At 42.7% G+C, this 18,891-nt stretch overlaps 1 long non-coding RNA gene across 1 annotated transcript in view; it reads left to right on the forward strand.

Moving 5' to 3' along the window:
- LOC144889733 (uncharacterized) overlaps positions 1 to 13,808 on the forward strand; it is a 38,723-nt gene extending 24,915 nt beyond the window's left edge. Inside the window, exon 3 of the long non-coding RNA XR_013622034.1 lies at positions 10,993 to 13,808. This is a non-coding gene — a long non-coding RNA (uncharacterized LOC144889733). The remainder of the gene's footprint in view (positions 1 to 10,992) is intronic.
- Positions 13,809 to 18,891: the final 5,083 nt, after the last annotated feature.

An 18,891-nucleotide genomic window follows, 5' to 3' on the forward strand; every position in this document is an offset into this window, starting at 1 on the left:
ATTCTGCCCCTGCGCCAAGGTGCACCTTGAGCCTCGACTACCTGCCCTTCCTTGCCATCAATCCCGGTGTGAGTCAGTCTTGTCCCGTTTATCTGTCGTCTGTCGGGGTTACTATAAGACCATATTTAAGTGCCTACCTTCCTATGCTGTCTCTCTCGTCCTTGTAATCTAACGTTCCGAAATATTATAACCTCCTCCGGAGGTCTTGAGAACTGTACCCCTGGTGTCGTGTCATTTTAACCCAGCCGCTGTGTCCTTTCCTCAATTGATTTAGCGTAGCGCGACTCGGCCAACGTTCGAGTATAATCGGGTAAACTGTGCAGACGCGGTCATACCAAACCGCTCGGTAAACCAACATCCACAACCGCGTCTGTAACAATATATATAGTTACATTTAAGGAGTTACGTACTAGCTAATATATACCTTCCTGTAACTAAGTAGGGCCAGATGTCGCGTAAGTCTATATTTGTCTCCATGCAAGGGGTGGAGCTATGCTAATTAGTTAGGGTATAATGGTAGATTTCCTGTGTGTAGTTGTCTCTGTGGTTTCCCCTTTGTTCCTTATGACACTTGCAACACCATGCGATCAGGACCTGAAATAAACCTCGCATTCGCCGACCGGATCCTGACACCACTACTAACACCACATAGCCGAATATGCTCGATGGGCACCGGTGTGGTCGTGAGGCCACGCCCTGAAGAACGATTGCTTCGAGCGATGCGATGGCATGGCATGATTGGTGAGAGTGTGACATCATCATAGAACGTTCCAGCACAAGGAACAAAAAGGACATGTCCCGCCATTTTCGCTCTTTCTTGCGCTGGGTTTGATTGCAGGTGGACGCACTGTTCTCTTTCTGTCCCTGGCTTGGTCGTAGGAAGACGCATTTTATTGTCTCTCTCCTGGTCCTGACTTCGTCGCGAGTAGACGTATTTCCCTCTGACTGTTCCTGGCTGGTGGAAGTGGACGCATCCTTTCCTCTCCTTGGTGCTGGCTTCATGACAGCTGTGCTTGGTGCCATGTGCACCTGAAAGGAACGTCGGGGCTTGGTGCAGCCGAGCGAGGGGGACGAGGGAGGAGCTCGTGCCTGTTCACTTCGCGTGGGGGGCTGGCGATGAATGCGACTTTGCGCCAACGCGTGTTTTCCCATGCAGGGACGTGGGATCTTTGACGACCCTGGACGGTCAAGGATGCCAGAGCTGGGTACCAGCTAACATTACACACTTATTACTTTAATTGATTTCTCCCTGTGTGTGTAAATGTGTCTGAGGGGAGGATCCTCAATATCTCAATATAGGAATTTTAGTTTACTGTGCACTCATTTTTGTTGCCTGCATTATTTTTATTAAACCATTATTTGTTGCATTTTAATTGTTATATTGTGGCTTTGCCGGTTTTGTACGTTTATTTGTTGTGGGGATTGGATAACCCCTGTGTCGCGTCCGGCCGTACAGGTAAGCTCTCACTGCTCCTTTCACTCACTCACTTTCTCACTTCTCACTTTCTCACTGCTCTCACTTTCCCCACCCCCACACATGTCTCTACCACCATAGTTGAGTATACGCCGTGGATTTTAAGTTCGGTTGGCCATCCGTCACTCTGCGGTGTTCACTACAGGGATGACACGACAATATTAAGTTTGCTTTATCAGTGACTTTGTGTCGGTCAGATCATTTTCTGTGCCAGTAACCAGAGACCCGTTAGTGTGAAATTGTCCTGTTTCTGGTAGTTTGTGTCTATTATGAGGTATCGTATAGTTGACATAGTCGTTAGGAAAGTGTAATTCATAATGTGTCCTCAGTAAAAGAGGGGCATCTTCAGATGTGTCTGGTAGTTTATGTGCCTGCCGATAATCCCACCTCGTGGAAAGGTAGAGCAGTGGAGGTAGATGGTAAAAGCCCTTATTACGATTAGCTCCGCTACAGCGTTGCAAGCACGAGACGCCCCATTTTTTAAAATCACTTGCATGTTTCAATATTTATTTAATATTGAGGTTGAGTGTCTGTCCAGGCCATAACATTTTTATCAAATGAGCTTTTGTTATAAAATCTTCAACAAACCTTTATTATGAGAATTATGGAGAACACTAATGAATAAAATGTGCAATGTTTAACTGTCATTTTCGTCAAGTTTAGTTTGAGTACAAATCAGATGAGGACGGGCTTTGCATTTTGAGATGCTTTCTAGTTGTTCCATATTTTTACTATTTTGCAACATGATGCTTGTACTTCATGGAAATGTTTTATTGATGTTATTTACCGCCTTTGGCTGTAGTACTAGTTTATCGTCAACTATTTAGCTGGATGTTTTACCCTTGTTTCAATGTCCTTCAACGTTCTTTTCAGTCCATATAATATATTTATCATTCTGTGTTTGCTATTATTCGGCTCTTGTGGTTACACTTTGTGACTCACGAGCTGTCCGAAACAGCCACTGTGTAATTAAATTCATTGCAAACAAAAATCCCCAAGAGAAGCAAATGAGCCAAAAAATTAATGAACGTCTCAACACGCAAGTCAGGTATCAAGACGCCTCTGGCACGAGGGGGCGGTGTTGCACCTTAAGCCAGTCTGCTAGCCTTTAACAAGGAAGCCAGCCAGCCTTTCACGCTTGTGTGTTCGAGGACATACTCAAAGCCCTGATGCCGGGTCAATTGCAAACTAAGTGGAAATACGGACATCATCCACAGCCATTGTTTGTCATGCAGGGCCACAAACCCACTATGTATTTTGCATCAAGATGTCTGAAACATCAGGAAGATGACCTCGTTCTCACCATCGAAACCAAAGACTGAGCCTGGGATTATAGTACTATACTAATGGGATTGAATAGGGTCAAGAGTTGTGCATAGACTTCAAGTTCTTTTCACCCCATTGTATTTGTTGGAGATATTAATGATCATCTGTCAATAATCGTTTAATTATCCTCATTGAGCTTATACCAAATCATTAAACTTCAAGGCACTACCTTAGTTAACTGAAGTTTGAAATTTTCCTCACCTATCTATTACCTTGCAGATTGTAGACTCTACAATTAAACTTCTACTTTTATTTCACAATTTTTGGCAAACCAAAGCTGGTTGGGATTCCGGCCTTTTATAAGCAGATTTTTAGTGCACGGTCACAAGTTGCCATGAGGGTATTAATAGATAACTACAATTAATGCATTGACTGTAACCACATGTGGACCTGACAAGGTGGTGGAGGCAGATTCATCCCTCCCATCCCACCTTTTCATGAAGATCATTTGTGGGCCGGCTGAGTTTTAGTGAGAATCACATAGCAATATGGTGATTTTGACGAGCTTGCTTTCTACATTTCTACAATCTTCCCTTCAGCTGGATGTGACCCCGTAAACTCTGTTATGTCAATCTCCTGTGCTCACCATGAGGCCATCGCTACAAACACATATTTGATATTTATTTATTATACCGTATATCTATACCAATTTAATCACAAGTATTGAATGTGTTATTCATATTCAGTACACCTGCCAAAATATGTGAGACGCAAGATGAGTTAGTGAGTTGAATGACTTTTGTAGTTTGTGCCAGTCCTCGCGCAGCAGGAGACAGGGTTTTGCAATCGTGTGTGTGTGTGTGTGTGTGTGTGTGTGTGTGTGTGTGTGTGTGTGTGTGTGTGTGTGTGTGTGTGTGTGTGTGTGTGTGTGTGTGTGTGTGTGTGTGTGTGTGTGTGTGTGTGTGTGTGTGTGTCCGAGCTGCAACTTTTTTTTTTTAACCATTTTGGCTGTTGTCATGAAATTTTCAACAAAAATTTATTATGTAGTATGGAGACAACAAATTAATAATTTTGTAAAAAGGTCAAAGGTCAGCATCACCTAAATCATCCATTTCCATCCAATTGACCTGAAATTTAAATTTACCATTTGAGTTTTGTCATCAAAGTTTCAACAAAGCTTTATTATGAAAATATGGAGAAGGCAAATTAATAATTTGGTCGAAAGTTCAAAGGTCAGCATCACATAAAATTGTCAATTTTCATCTGATTGAGCTGACATTTTGCATATTTGCAATATTCAATATTTGCATATTTGCATTTTGCAATATTTGCATATTCGGTCACAGAATTGGTTCACCAATTAAAAGCTAGAAGTTGATGATTTTTTTTTTGATCAAACGGTCAAGTCACAAAATCATCAATTTCAATCCGATTGGCCTGAAATTTTAAGAATCTGCATAATAGGTCACTGAATTGGTTCACCAATCAAAATATCGAAGCTCATTGTTTTTTTTAGCTCAAAAAGTCAAAGGTCAAGGGTGCGTAAATTGACCAATTTTCACCCGACTGACCTGAAATTTGAAGAATTTGCATATTGGGTCACAGAATTGGTTCACCAATTAAATGCTGGAATCAGATTTATTTATTTTTGATCTAAAGCTCAAAGGTCATGGCAATTGTCAATTTTCATTTTGTATATATATTTAAACTGTTTTCATTCTGTTGAGCATACGGAAGAAGACGAAGAAGATGTGTGATACAACCAGACGCAGACGGGCTTTGCATTTTCAGATGCTTTCTAGTTTTAATTTAAAAATATTTCTATAGCTGCATTAAGCAGAAAACAGCTCAAGCATATTATGCTCATCTGATCCAGAGGAATCGGATTTGACTAAACCTGTCATCTAATACACTCTCATTAGGTGATTCTTTCCCGTAGGAGCACGTCATGCTTCGGAGTGGACAATAAAGCTTATGCTATGAGCTTTTGCGATCTTCTGCAAGGTTGGCTTTTTGAGTCTCCACTTTGGCAGAGATCCGAATGCTGCAAACCCTAGGATTTAATATCTTACCTTATATAGACTACAAACCTCGTGAAAACTCAAGCGACATGCCTGATGTTGGCTTAACGGTTAAGGTGGCTGGCTTGAGATATTAGGGTCCCGCGTTCGAGCCCTTGTCGTGCCAATGAATTAACACCAGGTGGGTTAACTCGGTCTGTTCATGCTTCCGAGGTCGGCAAAATGAGTACCAGCTTACTCAGTGCCGGATTAAGCCTCGGCTGGCCCTAAGGCACATTTTGAAATTTTAGAGAATGGCCTGAACAATGGCCCAAACACTATACAGTGATGTAGCACACCTTGAAAATATTTGCGAAAATTGAGATACATATATTACCCTGGCAGGGACAGAAATTAGAAATAATTTGTTTAAAATAATAAAAATTGACGAAAACTGCTTGTCCATTTTTGTGGCCCGAATTTTTGGCTGGCCCGAAGGCACATGCCTTGTCTGCCTAATGGTTAATCCGGCAATGAGCTTACTGGTAATGGGGGTAGGGGAGGAGGAACTGCATCAGCGGCACAGCCACACCCTAGAGAATTAGCCAATCAGCCACAGGCTGCAATTGAACCACCACCACTCATGCGACATTGACCACATTACACTGCCAATGGTGCCTTCTACCATGACATAAAATCGGAATGGATAATGATAAATATCAATATTCTTTGAAAAATCTGACATCATGGCAAGCAACTTAATGATCGAGCAAAATCTATGGACTGATTAATCCGATGTATTGTTACCCTTGGCCTTGTCAGAGGAGAGTGTATTGTATTTGGGTCTGTGTTTGTTATTTGCAAAATCGAAGATTTTTCAAGTATATTGGTCGGTTGTGTTTGTGGTTCTGTCTGTCTGTTTGTATGTTTCTTTGTCACCGGCCTACAGGTCACAATTCCAAACCGATCGTCACGAAACTTTACCAAATTGTAGAGTTGGTTATAAGCAAGAAGCCTATTGTTTTTGGGGTCAAAAGGTCAACATAGGCCAAAGGTCACCAACTTTGCCAAATTTCTAAAATCCTCAATTTTCATCCAATTGACTTGAAATTTGAAGAGGACTTGCATATCTGGTCACTGAATTCAACCACCAAATATTTTTGAGGTCAACATAGGCCAAAAGTTCAACATAGGCCAAATTTCTAAAATCCTCAATTTTCATCCGATTGACTTGAAATTTGAAGAGGACTTGCATATCTGGCCACTGAATTCAACCACCAAGTGTATTTGAGGTTAACGTAGGCCAAAAGGTCAACATAGGCCAAATTTCTAAAATCCTCAATTTTCATCCGATTGACTTGAAATTTGAAGAGGACTTGCATATCTGGTCACTGAATTCAACCACCAAATATTTTTGAGGTCAACATAGGCCAAAAGGTCAACATAGGCCAAATTTCTAAAATCCTCAATTTTCATCCGATTGACTTGAAATTTGAAGAGGACTTGCATATCTGGTCACTGAATTCAACCACCAAGTGTATTTGAGGTCAACGTAGGCCAAAAGGTCAACATAGGCCAAATTTCTAAAATCCTCAATTTTCATCCGATTGACTTGAAATTTGAAGAGGACTTGCATATCTGGTCACTGAATTCAACCACCAAATATTTTTGAGGTCAACATAGGCCAAATTTCTAAAATCCTCAATTTTCATCCGATTGACTGGAATTCTGAAGAGAATTTGCATATCTGGTCACTTAATTCAATCACAAATTATATTTTCGGTGAACATAGGCCAAAAAGTCAACATAGGCCAAGTTTCAAAAATCCTCAATTTTCATCCGATTGACTTTAAAATTTAACAGCATTTGCATATTGAGTCACTATATAGGGAAACTAACTATTTTTGAGGTCAAAAGGTCAACTCAAGGTCAACCTTCCAAAATCATCATTTTTCATCTGCAAAATCGTCACTTTTCATCCTGTTGATCCAAGCCTTGTTCAAGATCGTCAATTTTAATCTTGATGAAATGGACAATTTGCTGTATCAATGGAAAACTTTGGGGGGGGGAGGGGGGGCGGATTTTGCAAGTATCGTGCTCTGCACGACATCTTCTTGTTTGTTTGTTTGTCTGTCTGTGAACAGGATATCTCAAAAAGTTAATTACAGATTCGGATGAAATTTGGTGGTGATGTTGAGTATATGACACGGATTTTTGTGAAATTTTTTTGACAAGTATGTTGATCATTCCGGTTTGTGTTTGTGTGTTTGTCTGTCCGCTCACTTATACTTGCATACAGGTCTCAATTTTAAACCAATCTTCACGAAATTCACCAAATGGTAGTTGGTGGTCCGACAGAATACTATTTATTTTTAAGGTCAAAAGGTCAACATAGGCTAAAGGTCAACCACTTTTTTCAAATTTCTAAAATCCTTAATTTTCATCTTTGATTTGGAATTTAAATAGGATTTTTACATATCAGCAAACTGAATTCAGCCACCATCTATTTTTGAGATCAGCATAGGCCAAAAGGTCAACATAGGCCAAAGGTCAACAACCTTTTCTAATTTCAAAAATTCTCAATTTTCATCTGAATTACTTGAAATTTGAATAGGATTTTCATATCAATGAACTGCATTTAACCACCATCTATTTTGAGGACAACATGGCCCAAAATGTCAACATAGGCCAAAGGTCAACAACCTTTTCAAATTTCTAAAATCCTCAATTTTCATCTGATTTACTTGAAATTTGAATAGGATTTTCATGGCAGCTAACTGAAATCCACCAAAACTATTTTTGAGGTCATCATAGGCTAAAGGTTCAACATAGGGCAAAGGTAACAACATTTTCAAATTTCTAAAATCCTCAATTTTCATCTGATTTATTTGAAATTTGAATAGGATTTTCATATCAGTTCATTGAATTCAACCACCAATTATTTTTGAGTTCAAAAGGATGCTGATAATTTATTATGTTGATTCCCCCCTCCGCATTAATTTTTAATGATATATATGACGTCATACGTCACGTGGTACGGGAACCATCTTTGAAAAACCGAAAATCTTTGCACCTCTATATTATTCAGGCAGATTAGGACCGGATTTGAGATGCATATGGACGTTCCGGACAAAAGCGCCAATTTTTTCACACATGTTACCCGTTACCTTAGCTTTCCATTGTTGATAGGAACCAATTCCTCCGAATACATTAAGGCGGCCATCCTGGATTTTAAAGATGGCTGCCATGTAAAAACATATATCTACCAATATCTCAGCTTCTAAGCAAAACAGGATCACAATCTTGGTGTCTAAACATACATTTTCTGGGTCAAGGAATACAACTATACCATTTAGAAAAGCAACAGACGATTTTTATTAACACAAAAAAGAAACTTAGCCGACATGAAACTTGAAAAAATAAATAAAACGGAATACTGTTAATGTACTATAGTCACTGAAAATACTGGAAGGACTGTAACTATATCGACTGTAAATGTGACGGTATATTGTCATCACACACACCACTGCACATCATCACACACGATGGTATATTGTCATCACACACACCATTGCACATGCATTTTATTCCCAGCCTACTTCTCACAGTGACAACTGCAGAGTTCAGTGCACTTCCAACGTGCCTTTCTGCATGCGCACCTAGCGCCACATCCACTTTGAATCTTGCAGCTACATTTGACTAGTTCACTACAGGCCTTGGAGACCACAGGTAACATGTTCCACACAGGAACCCATGAATTGTTGTCCTAATCGAGAGTCCAGCCCCAACCTTCCGGAGTAGGTGCGTGTCGTTCAATCTGCTCACTGGTGCACCATATTCCTGCCTGATATGCAACTCGCTTTGTGTGCTGCAATAGAGTGTATCCTGTGTTGGGGGAAGTCTCTCCATTGTCTTCCCCTTCTGGCAAAACATCGCCTTTCTAGCTTAATCAACATGTTGCAGGTCACTGGTCTTATCATACCGGATAACAGTGAAGCATTCCAGCAGCCTGAAATGTTGAGCACCAACCTCTACTTCTGTGTAAGGATGAATTGCCATGTAGGTAAAGGCACATGTCACATCGTGATAGCAGTTCCAAGCCTCCCATGCTGACTTCATGCCTCTTCAAAAGCATGCAGATGTAGTATCGCATCCCGTGAAACTGTGAAAGATAGGGAGGGCCAGAGATTTCTCCCTACCCAGGTCTTCGTAGATATCATTGATGTGATGACATGTAAAGTTATTGCCCGTACCAAAAGCAACCCAAATGCTCACATCTTGGAAAAGGGTCTCTTGCCCTTGTCTTGCTCTCTGGCCTTGCTCTCTCTGGGCTCTGTCCCGCAAATATTCCTACAGGTCACACAAGATCTGCCAGCAACCCTCTTATGGTTAAACTGCCAAAATCAAGACTCTCTGCTCACCTTCACTCCTTCATTCCTCTTTTATCCCGCCTCTGGAACAAACTCCCTCACTCTCTTCAATCCCACTCCACCCTCCAGGTCTTTAAAACAGCTGTTCACCACCATCTCTTATCTTCCCCCATCCAAAACCTTGATCTTTTCTATCCCTGCTAATTTCACCCCAATTCCACTTTTTTGAAATACCAACTTCTGTCCTGGAAGTCCTTGGTGTCCTTGTGTTTTATACTTCTCCCACCCCCCCCCCCCTTCCCACGCCTCCTCCCCTCAAGCCCTCTCCCTCCCACACATCTCCCTGCTCTTAAATGTTGTGTGCTCTCAAGTGTTTGTGTGCTTCCCCTTCTCTTGTCTTCCGCTCCCTCTTTTTACCTTCGCAAAAGCGGAAGGTTATGTTTTGATCGCTGTGTATTTATTTGTATGTCTGTGTGTGTGTGTGTATGTTATTCGCATAACTCAAAAAGTATTCAACCGAATTGCATGAAATTTGGTGGGATGATTGGTTATTATACGGGACACATTTGATTAGATTTTGGGAGCAATCGGGTCAAAGGTCAAGGTCAAGGTCACGAAAAGGTCAAAATCGTATTTTTGTTGTTCTGTTCCCTACACTCCCATGCCAAGTACAGAACAGTAGCTGCGGCGAAGGTATGCGCTCTACCGAGTGCCCGTTCTAGTTATATATTTTGTTTGTCTGGTTGATTTGTTTGTGAAGTAAATGTTAGCTCTTTCACGAGCCTCGATTCAGTATACAAAAAAAGAAGAAAAAAAATATTTTAAAAAGAAAAAGTGATCAGGTGATGGAACTTGCCAATGACAATCACCACTACATCCGTGTCAACAGTGCGCACCAGACAGTTGGTACAGCCATTCTGAAGAGAATCATGTAAGTGGATCAGCAGCCTGGTGTCCGCTTCCTCATGATCACATGGTGCCATGGATTGATCGGTTCCTCGAAGAATAGCTGAGACCAGATGTGATGATGATTTCCTTCTCTTTGGGGCAATCCACAGTGGCAATCTTGTTGGAAAGGAATGCAAACAGTTCCTGTTCATATATATATATTATGATCCTAAGTGGCTTCGAAGCTGAGATATTGATAGATATAAGTTTTTACATGGCGGCCATTTTGAAAATCCAAGATGGCTGCCATGCCATAATGTATTCGGAGGAAGTGGGTCCTACCAAAAATGGAAAGGTAGAACTATGGGTAGCATGTGGGGAAAATTTAGCGCTTTTGTCCAGAACGTCCACATTCATTTGCTCAGCTGCCTGACTATCTCCAAAACCGCTTCATGGAAAACATCAAAAAATGGCTCATTGTCAATTAGTCCCCATGAGAAACAAGATATGTTCATGATGATGTGATGGGTGCCTTCATTATGACATCATAATTAGATGAGTAGAACGCTTTATCCGATCAGTTTGAAATTTCTTGAAAATTGAATGGGAAAAATAAATTGATTATGTCATCGGTCACGTGGTTCGGCAGACATATTGGATTGAACATAAATCTATGTAGTCAATAAACCACAGTCACAGCAGCTAGTAAACACTACACAAAATACACCACATAATCACGTCATGGCAAGGGTCTGCCATCTCTGATTGCTCTTTATTGTTGGTTTTGCACAGCGAAAGTACCTGCAGGTGGACTCAATTCTCTCTGAACAGTTTGTGTCTCTGTGTAAATAAATAATATTTTCCCCAATGTTTACTTTACCGTGTTTATTTTCGATAATGGCCAAACGCTTCATATTTCATCATGTTGTGCTAGAGTTTCATCAGGGGACAACAGCAGGCGTTCGTAATTAAACTGCTGTCGGACTGCGTGCAGGTGACCGACCGTTTTGAGGAGGCGAGAGCCAAGAATATATCTCCATCTGCACAGTGAGAATCTTTGGGACCATTGACCCGACACGAACGTGTTCATCTGCCTCCTCTTTCAAAACCTCCATCTACAATCCCTTCATTGACTCCCCCTCCCTTCCTGCCCCCCCCCCTCCCGCATCTATTAACATTGATCAACCCATTTATTCCTTCCCTCTGTTCCCCTTTCTGAGATGCAATTACAAAAATGATGTGAACATCACCAGATCCTGATGCATAATATGTATAGCTGAATTTTTATTTTTTTATTTTTAGCTTAGCATGATACTCGTTGGCAAAAAGGTTTGAAACAACTTCTCCGAAATTGCAATGAGATGACAGCATTGAGATAATTCCAGACGTTCTCTTCAAATTGCATTCTTGAAACTAGCAAAGGTACCCGGCCTACGGGCAGGGCTTCAATTGGGAGGCCCAAATGAAAAGGTAAAATATCAGAAATTGAAGGCTTTTTTTCTTTTAAACGATTCATATTCATATTCATAGTCATATTGGTAAGATATACTTCTAAAAATACTGTTTAGATTTTGATGATTTGCGTCTGATATTTAACGGATGTTTATATAAATCGCGCCTCCAAATTGAAGCCCCGCCCTTAGGGCGGTTACCGTCATATATAATGGCGAAACAACACAACTTCGCATCGCAGTGACGGTGAGCACCAATATGGCGGCTGTAAGACCCTGCTATGTACCGTTAGGGTTGGCGGCTGCGAGAATCCAAGGGAATGATTCCTAGTGAGATACCAGTGCTATGCACGGGTGGGAGGCCAGAAGCAAACAGGAAATGCAGATACGGCGAATACTAAAGCATGAAACCAATAAATTCCACATTCCTGTAGCACCTTCAGTCGCACATCAGACATGGACAGCAAGTTCGTGAATGACTTCCATGAAAAACGTACCCGTTCGCAAACAAACGGGTATGTTCACGCATAGAAACATCGATCGTGGGTCCGTGGCGAATCTGCATATGGCGATCCGCGAAGTTCACGTTCAGAAAGTAGAAACCATCACGGCATGTCGTCATTCACTTGAACTCGATGTCTCTTTTTTCATTTCAAACAACATAACTCCAATCACAAATTAATCACAAAATAAACTTTTAACAACATTGTTGTATTTCCTTCATTGTAAAAACTACCAAATCAACAGTTAAAAGGATTTTGAGCCGATAGCTGTTACGGCCTTGGCAATATCGATGTAGACAGCGATCTGTTAGCGTATACACCACCCAAATAGCTATGTGGAATTCTCTCATGTAGAGATTCTCTCATCTATCCGTGGATATCCGTGTCCTTATAAACTACCCGTGGCCTATATAAACTGTCCTAAGTTTGAACTTTCGCCGAGGTCATTATTTACTTTTAATGATGTTATTGGGTCGTCCTTTGGTTTTTTAATTGGTTTTGATAATTTTTGATAAAGATGATAATTGGTTTTGGGTCGTCCTTTCCGCATATCTCGTGGGATTGTAAGTTGGAGAGACGGCCGTGATGGCGGCGAGCGAGGGGGTTGGAATTCTCTCAAGCAGGGATTCAACCCATGTCCTTATAAAAGGTCTTTGTCCGAGGTCACCGAGTTCGATCGGCGCAGCTGTGCAGCGATCGGTGCAGCCGTTTGTGCGGCACCCGGGAAAACAACAACGTCACAATGGAAACATCGTCACAATGCACGTTATGCGAACGCGAATGTTATGCGGGAGTCCAAACCTGAGAATGCTGGAGACCAAAGCTGAAATTGGCAAACTAAATAGCCTATTTTACTCCTGGAGATTCCAGGATTACCCACCCAAAATATCGTTGCGATCGGTTCAGCAGTTTTTACGGTACCTTCAAACGGACAGACAGACAGACGGACGGACATTTGGTGAATTATGCCGCACGTGCCGCAAGTAAGTTGGATTATGCCGCACACATTAAACATATGATGCTTTTCGGATGTCGACGATAGCGTTCTCACATAATTGATGTATATTTGTACTGTGATCTCACTCCCATAATGCAGAGTAATTATTATTCTTATGCATTTCTATAAAAACCACCGTTTAGAGGCCATTTTTCCCCGCAAAGCGGGGGTTGGCCTTTTCGGGGACCGTGGTAGTTGTTGTTTTTTGGTCCCCTTTTTGAAGCAATGTTTTACGGCCGGATGCCCTTCCTGACGCCAACCCTTTTTGCCGCCTTCAACGACAAACAGGGAATTACCAGTGAACTGGTACTCAATTAGCCGACCTCGGAAGGATGACAGGCTGAGTCAACCCCCCTGGCATTAATTCGGCGATCGACCGATATTCGAACCCAGGATCCTAGGATCCTAAGCCGGCACCCTAGCCGCTAGCCCAACACCAGGGATTTCTATAACACGATGAAATCTCATATATATCTATAAATATAAATGTCATCGTGTGTCAGTCAGTCATTGTGTGTGTCTCCTCCATAACTCCAAAACCATGAAACATTGTGGCCCGAAACTATGCAGGCATATTAAAGGAACTCCAAGGGAGTATATGAATGAAAACTGCGTAATTCGCTAAATTTTAACACCTCTTTTGAAGGTAATTAATGGCTTACCTTCATGAAAGGTCAGCCCAACTTCACCTTGTGGAGTTCTTAGCTGCCTTTTTGTTTCAGCCCATTCAAACACACCTTGGCTTGGAACCACAATGTACTCTCATGAACTAATTAAAGTATATAATCGATATTTGTCTTCAGATTTGAAGATCAGAGCTGGTGGACTCAATAAATATCGAAATCTGGAGTGAAATCTGAAAATTTTATGAATGTACTGATTCTTTCTTATAACTAAGCATATTTGCCAGGCGTTCGCTTGTTTGCCCATCAAGAGAGAACGTGAGTTGGGTTTAGACTGTTAGCCTGCGTCGGTTGGAGAGTGTTTTCTTAGAAGATTGATGTAAGTCCTGTGTCCCCTCCCTCAAGTGCTCTTCTCACTTAAGCCTCCTTAGTCTCAATGAGGTATAAAGGGGTAAAATAACCACTCCTCCTCAAGTACGACTCTCGCTTATATACATCTGTGATGAACTTAAACAGTCTTGGTCCACCTCTCTTCCCCCCCCCACCCCCCACCAGCTTCCCCTCAGGTCACCCTGCCAAATGCAAGTCGACCTTCCCCTCCCCCCCCCCCCCCCCCCACTTCCCATCAAGTCCAATTATCAAATACAAGGCGAGAACCCCGTACTTACTTCCCCTCAAGCTCCCCACTCCCCCTTCCTCTCTTTCTCCCCTCTCCTCTTCTCTGCCCCCCCCCCCCTCCTCTCTCTTCCCACTCTCCCCCCCCTCTCTCTCCTCCCCTCTCTCAATATACATATTGTGATGGTTGTGAAACCAGCCCCTGGATGAATGAACATCGATGACATGTAGAGCTCCATATTCAGTTATGTTGGTAATACCTGTGCCCAGATAGGCCCGCACCGACCCATTGTCTAAAGGGAAATGGGGCAGATGCATTGTGTGGGTTCAGATCGGGCTTTTTCCTCCTCTTCAATACCTTCCCTTCCTGTTCTTCCTCTATCTTCCTTTCAATCCTCTTTCGTTCATGTCTCATATATGGTAGCGTGGCTGCCATTTCATACACCACAGAGTACAACGTGATTCCTTCTCTTCCCCAAATTGCCATTTAACATTCATCGAGAACCTATCGAGAAACGGCGGAGGTGACATCAACGTTTGAACTTTTCAAATGCACTGGGCAGGAAAACCCGTTGAGGAAGAAGTAAGTTAGAGTCGACTCAGGGAAGACTCAGACTCTGAGATGATTGACAGCAAAGGGGCATTGGGTGGTGGGCGCACCAATGAATATATATCTATATCTATATCTATATATATATATATGTATATATGTATGTATATATATATATATATATATATATATATATATATATATATGTATATATATATATATATATATATATTGTTACGGATCTCAACGTCGGCCTTTTCCCCTTACCAAGGGGGGGTGATCCCCTTGTCTGTCACTGACCGACGTGAGTCCTCGAAGTTACAACGTCCCTCCCGGACCGACGGTAGGTAGGGTTTGTTAGGCCTAGGGGTTCGCTACTTACCTAATTACTACCGCCAGCCGGGAACGAGGGAATAAACTTCTGCTCGAACCACGGTTTTAGATGGACTAGTTGCTGAGCGGTTTTAGCAACCCGAAGTTCAAGCCGTTAGCAAAGACTAAACCTGATTCTAAAGCGTTGGCCAAAATCGCGCCACAGTAACTCAATGTGGGGACAGGACGAAAGCGATCGGATGAGAAAGAAGAAACCAAAGGTAAGAAATAACAGGGATTTATTACGACTACACAAAACCAAAGAAGAAGAGCAGAAATAAAAGTAATATACAGGAAATGGAAGGAGCAGAAGGACACAGAGCAATTCCTTAAACAAGCTTACTTACTCCCAGGGACAGGACAACACAAACAGACTCACACTAATGGGGAATTGCAGGTTGGATTGAATGGAGGGATGAGAAGGTAGGACCACAGGGCTGGAAGGATGAGGTTCCAGTCTGTGCAGAACAGCAGGGCTGGAGGTGAGTGGCCGCTGACTCCCCGCACTCTGGTCCACACGGCAGCGTTGCTCGCGGCAGCGCGTCAAAGCTGCGTGCGAGCAGGGGCTGCTTGAAGCAGCGTCTCTCTCTCGTACCTCACTCCATAGAACTTGTCCAGCGCACCTCCCTCAAAAACTCTGCCTCATGCGCTCTCTTCCTCATGCGTTCTCAATGCGTGCTCCTCACTCATCTGCTCACTCGCTCATCTCTCCCCTCGCTCATCTGCTCCCTCGCTCATATGCATAAGCAGTCCCTCCGTCACCCTTTTATTGCCCTTCCCGAGATCAAGCCTTTGGTTAATAAGAGGGCACGCCTACCGGGTCGCTCTCCGCAGGGCCGATTGGTGGGCATGGGCTCTTCCCGGCTCCACCCACGATGACGAGGGGTGGGCAACGACCTTCTTCTCCGAGCTGACCACGCCGTAATGGAGGCGAATGCTGTTGGAAATGTAGGCTTTGGGGCTGTGGAAAAGGGGATCTATCTTATTTGATTTGGTGCAACGTAAGATCGACTATTGGACACACAGCCTTATCTGAAACATGGACTAATGAAATAACTATAGAGAGGTTCTATGATTGGCTACGTGCTTGTACATGGACTAGCTAAGGTGCACTCATTTCAATTAACAGCCAATTAATGGGAAATGTACACAGGGGTTATTTATAGGGATTTTAATACTAAATTTGATAAAGTGAAGGTTCTAAAAACTGCAACAATATATATATACCACATGGCTGCAACATACATATACAGTGCATTCAGAAAGTATTCAGACCCCTTCACTTTTTTCACATTTTTAAATTTTGCAGCCTTATGCTGAAATCGTTTAAATTCATTTTTTCCCTCATCATTCTACACTCAATACCCCATAATGACAAATAGAAAACAGGATTTTAGAAAGTTTTGCAAATTTATTTAAAAGTAAAAACTGAAATATCACATTGACATAAGTATTCATACCCTTTGCTATGACACTTGAAATTTAGCTCAGGTGCCTCCCATTTATCTTGATCATCTTAAAGATGTTTCTACACCTTGATTTGAGTCCACCTGTAGTAAATTCAATTGATTGGACATGATTTGGAAAGGCACACACCTGTCTATATAAGGTCTCACAGCTGATAATGCATATCAGAGCAAAAACCAGCCATGAGGTCGAAGGAACTGCCTGCAGAGCTCAGAGACAGGATTGTGTTGAGGCATAGATCTGTGGAAGCCTACAAAAAACCTCTGCTGTATTTTTTTTTTTTTTTTTTTTTTTGTATACTGAATCGAGGCTCGTGAAAGAGCTGACATTTACTTCACAAACAAATCAATCAGACAAACAAAATATATAAAAAGAGGGAGCGGAAGACAAGAGAATGGGAAGCACACAAACATTTGAGAGCACACAACATTTAAGAGCAGGGAGATGTGTGGGAGGGAGAGGGCTTGGGGGGAGGAGCCGTGGGAAGGGGGGGGGGTGGGAGAAGTATAAAACACAAGGACACCAAGGACTTCCAGGACAGAAGTTGGTATTTCAAAAAGTGGAATTGGGGTGAAAATATCAGGGATAGAAAAGATCAAGGTTTTTTTCTTTGTTTTTTTTTTTGTTGTATACTGAATCGAGGCTCGTGAAAGAGCTAACATTTACTTCACAAACAAATCAACCAGACAAACAAAACACAAAAAGAGGGAGCGGAAAACAAGATGGGGAGAGAAGGGGAAGCACACAAACACAACATTTGAGAGCAGGGAGATGTGTGGAAGGGAGAGGGCTTGGGGGGAGGAGGCGTGGGAAGGTGGGGGGGGGGGGGGGGGGTGGAGGGAGAAGTATAAAACACAAGGACACCAAGGACATTCAGGACAGAAGTTGGTATTTCAAAAAAGTGGAATTGGGGTGAAATTAGCGGGGGTAGAAAAGTTCAAGGTTTTGGATGGGGGAAGATAAGAGATGGTGGTGAACAGCTGTTTTAAAGACCTGGAGGGTGGAGTGGGATTGAAGAGAGTGAGGGAGTTTGTTCCAGAGGTGGGAGAAAAGAGGAATGAAGGAGTGAAGGTGAGCAGAGAGTCTTGATTTTGGCAGTTTGACCATAAGAGGGTTGCAGGCAGATCTTGTGCGACCTGTAGGAATATTTGCGGGACAGAGCCCAGAGAGAGCTGGGGGGGCAAGGCCAGAGAGGAGTCGGTAGAAGATAGAAAGACCACCAACCTGCCTGTGGTGAGTGAGTGAGAGGCCCTTGGAGTTAGCTTCATCGCGGGAGATTCCAATGATTCTGAATGCTTTGGTTTCAACAGCGTGAAGACGAGCTAGGTGTGAGGCAGGAGCACCAGCCCAGAGGGGAGAGCAGTATTCCATTGAGCTGCGGATGAAAGCCTTGTATGTGGTGAGGAGCTCAGGTGTGCCAAGGAAGGACTTCGCACGACGGAGGATGCCCAGTCGGCGACTGGCTTTGGAGGCCAGATTTGAAATGTGGTTTTCCCAGTAAAGATCATGGCACATAGTGAGACCCAAAAGCTTGAGTGACAGAACTTCTTGGAGAGGATTATTCAGAAAGTGGATGGGAGGGTTGTCCAGTCGGTCTTTTCGGAGAGACATCGTAAGAGTGTGAGATTTGTCAGGATTGAAAGACATGTTCCACTTGTTTGCCCAGTCTGTGATTTTGTCCAGGTCTGCAGAGAGTGAGGAGGCAGCAGACTGCCGATCTGAGGGATGAAGAATGGAGCGACAGAGAGTAGTCATCAGCAAAGAGGTACAGAGGATTTTCAAGAGAGTCAGAGAGATCATTGATGCAGACCAGAAAAAGCACAGGGCCCAGAACACTGCCTTGTGGAACTCCAGCCTGAACAGGAAGAGGAGATAAGAGAAACCCATTCAGGGCCACACGTTAACTACGACTAGAGAGGAAGTCCGCCAGCCATGTGTGGAGATTTCCATGGATACCAAAAGAGGGGAGTTTGGTGAGCAGAGCGGGGTGCCAGACCGTATCGAAGGCATGTGATATGTCAAGGGAGACTGCTTTAATTTCCTGTTTGGCATTGAGGACCTCCATCCATTGTTGAGAAAGCAGAAGCAGCATGTCCAGAGTAGAGTGTCCAGGTCTGAAACCAAATTGATGATCAGAGATCAAGCCATTGGAGAAGAGGAAAGATTTCATATCTGAAGCAATGATGGATTCCATGACTTTGCTGATAATTGGGAGAAGGCTGATTGGTCTGTAGTTGCTGGGATCTGTTTTTGCACCTTTTTTATGCAAAGCGGTGATGTTGGCAGATTTCCAAGCAGATGGAAGATGACCTTGA

The sequence above is a fragment of the Myxine glutinosa genome, chromosome 1 (assembly GCF_964187855.1).
Source record: "Myxine glutinosa chromosome 1, kmMyxGlut1.1, whole genome shotgun sequence".
Classification (NCBI taxonomy): domain Eukaryota; kingdom Metazoa; phylum Chordata; class Myxini; order Myxiniformes; family Myxinidae; genus Myxine; species Myxine glutinosa.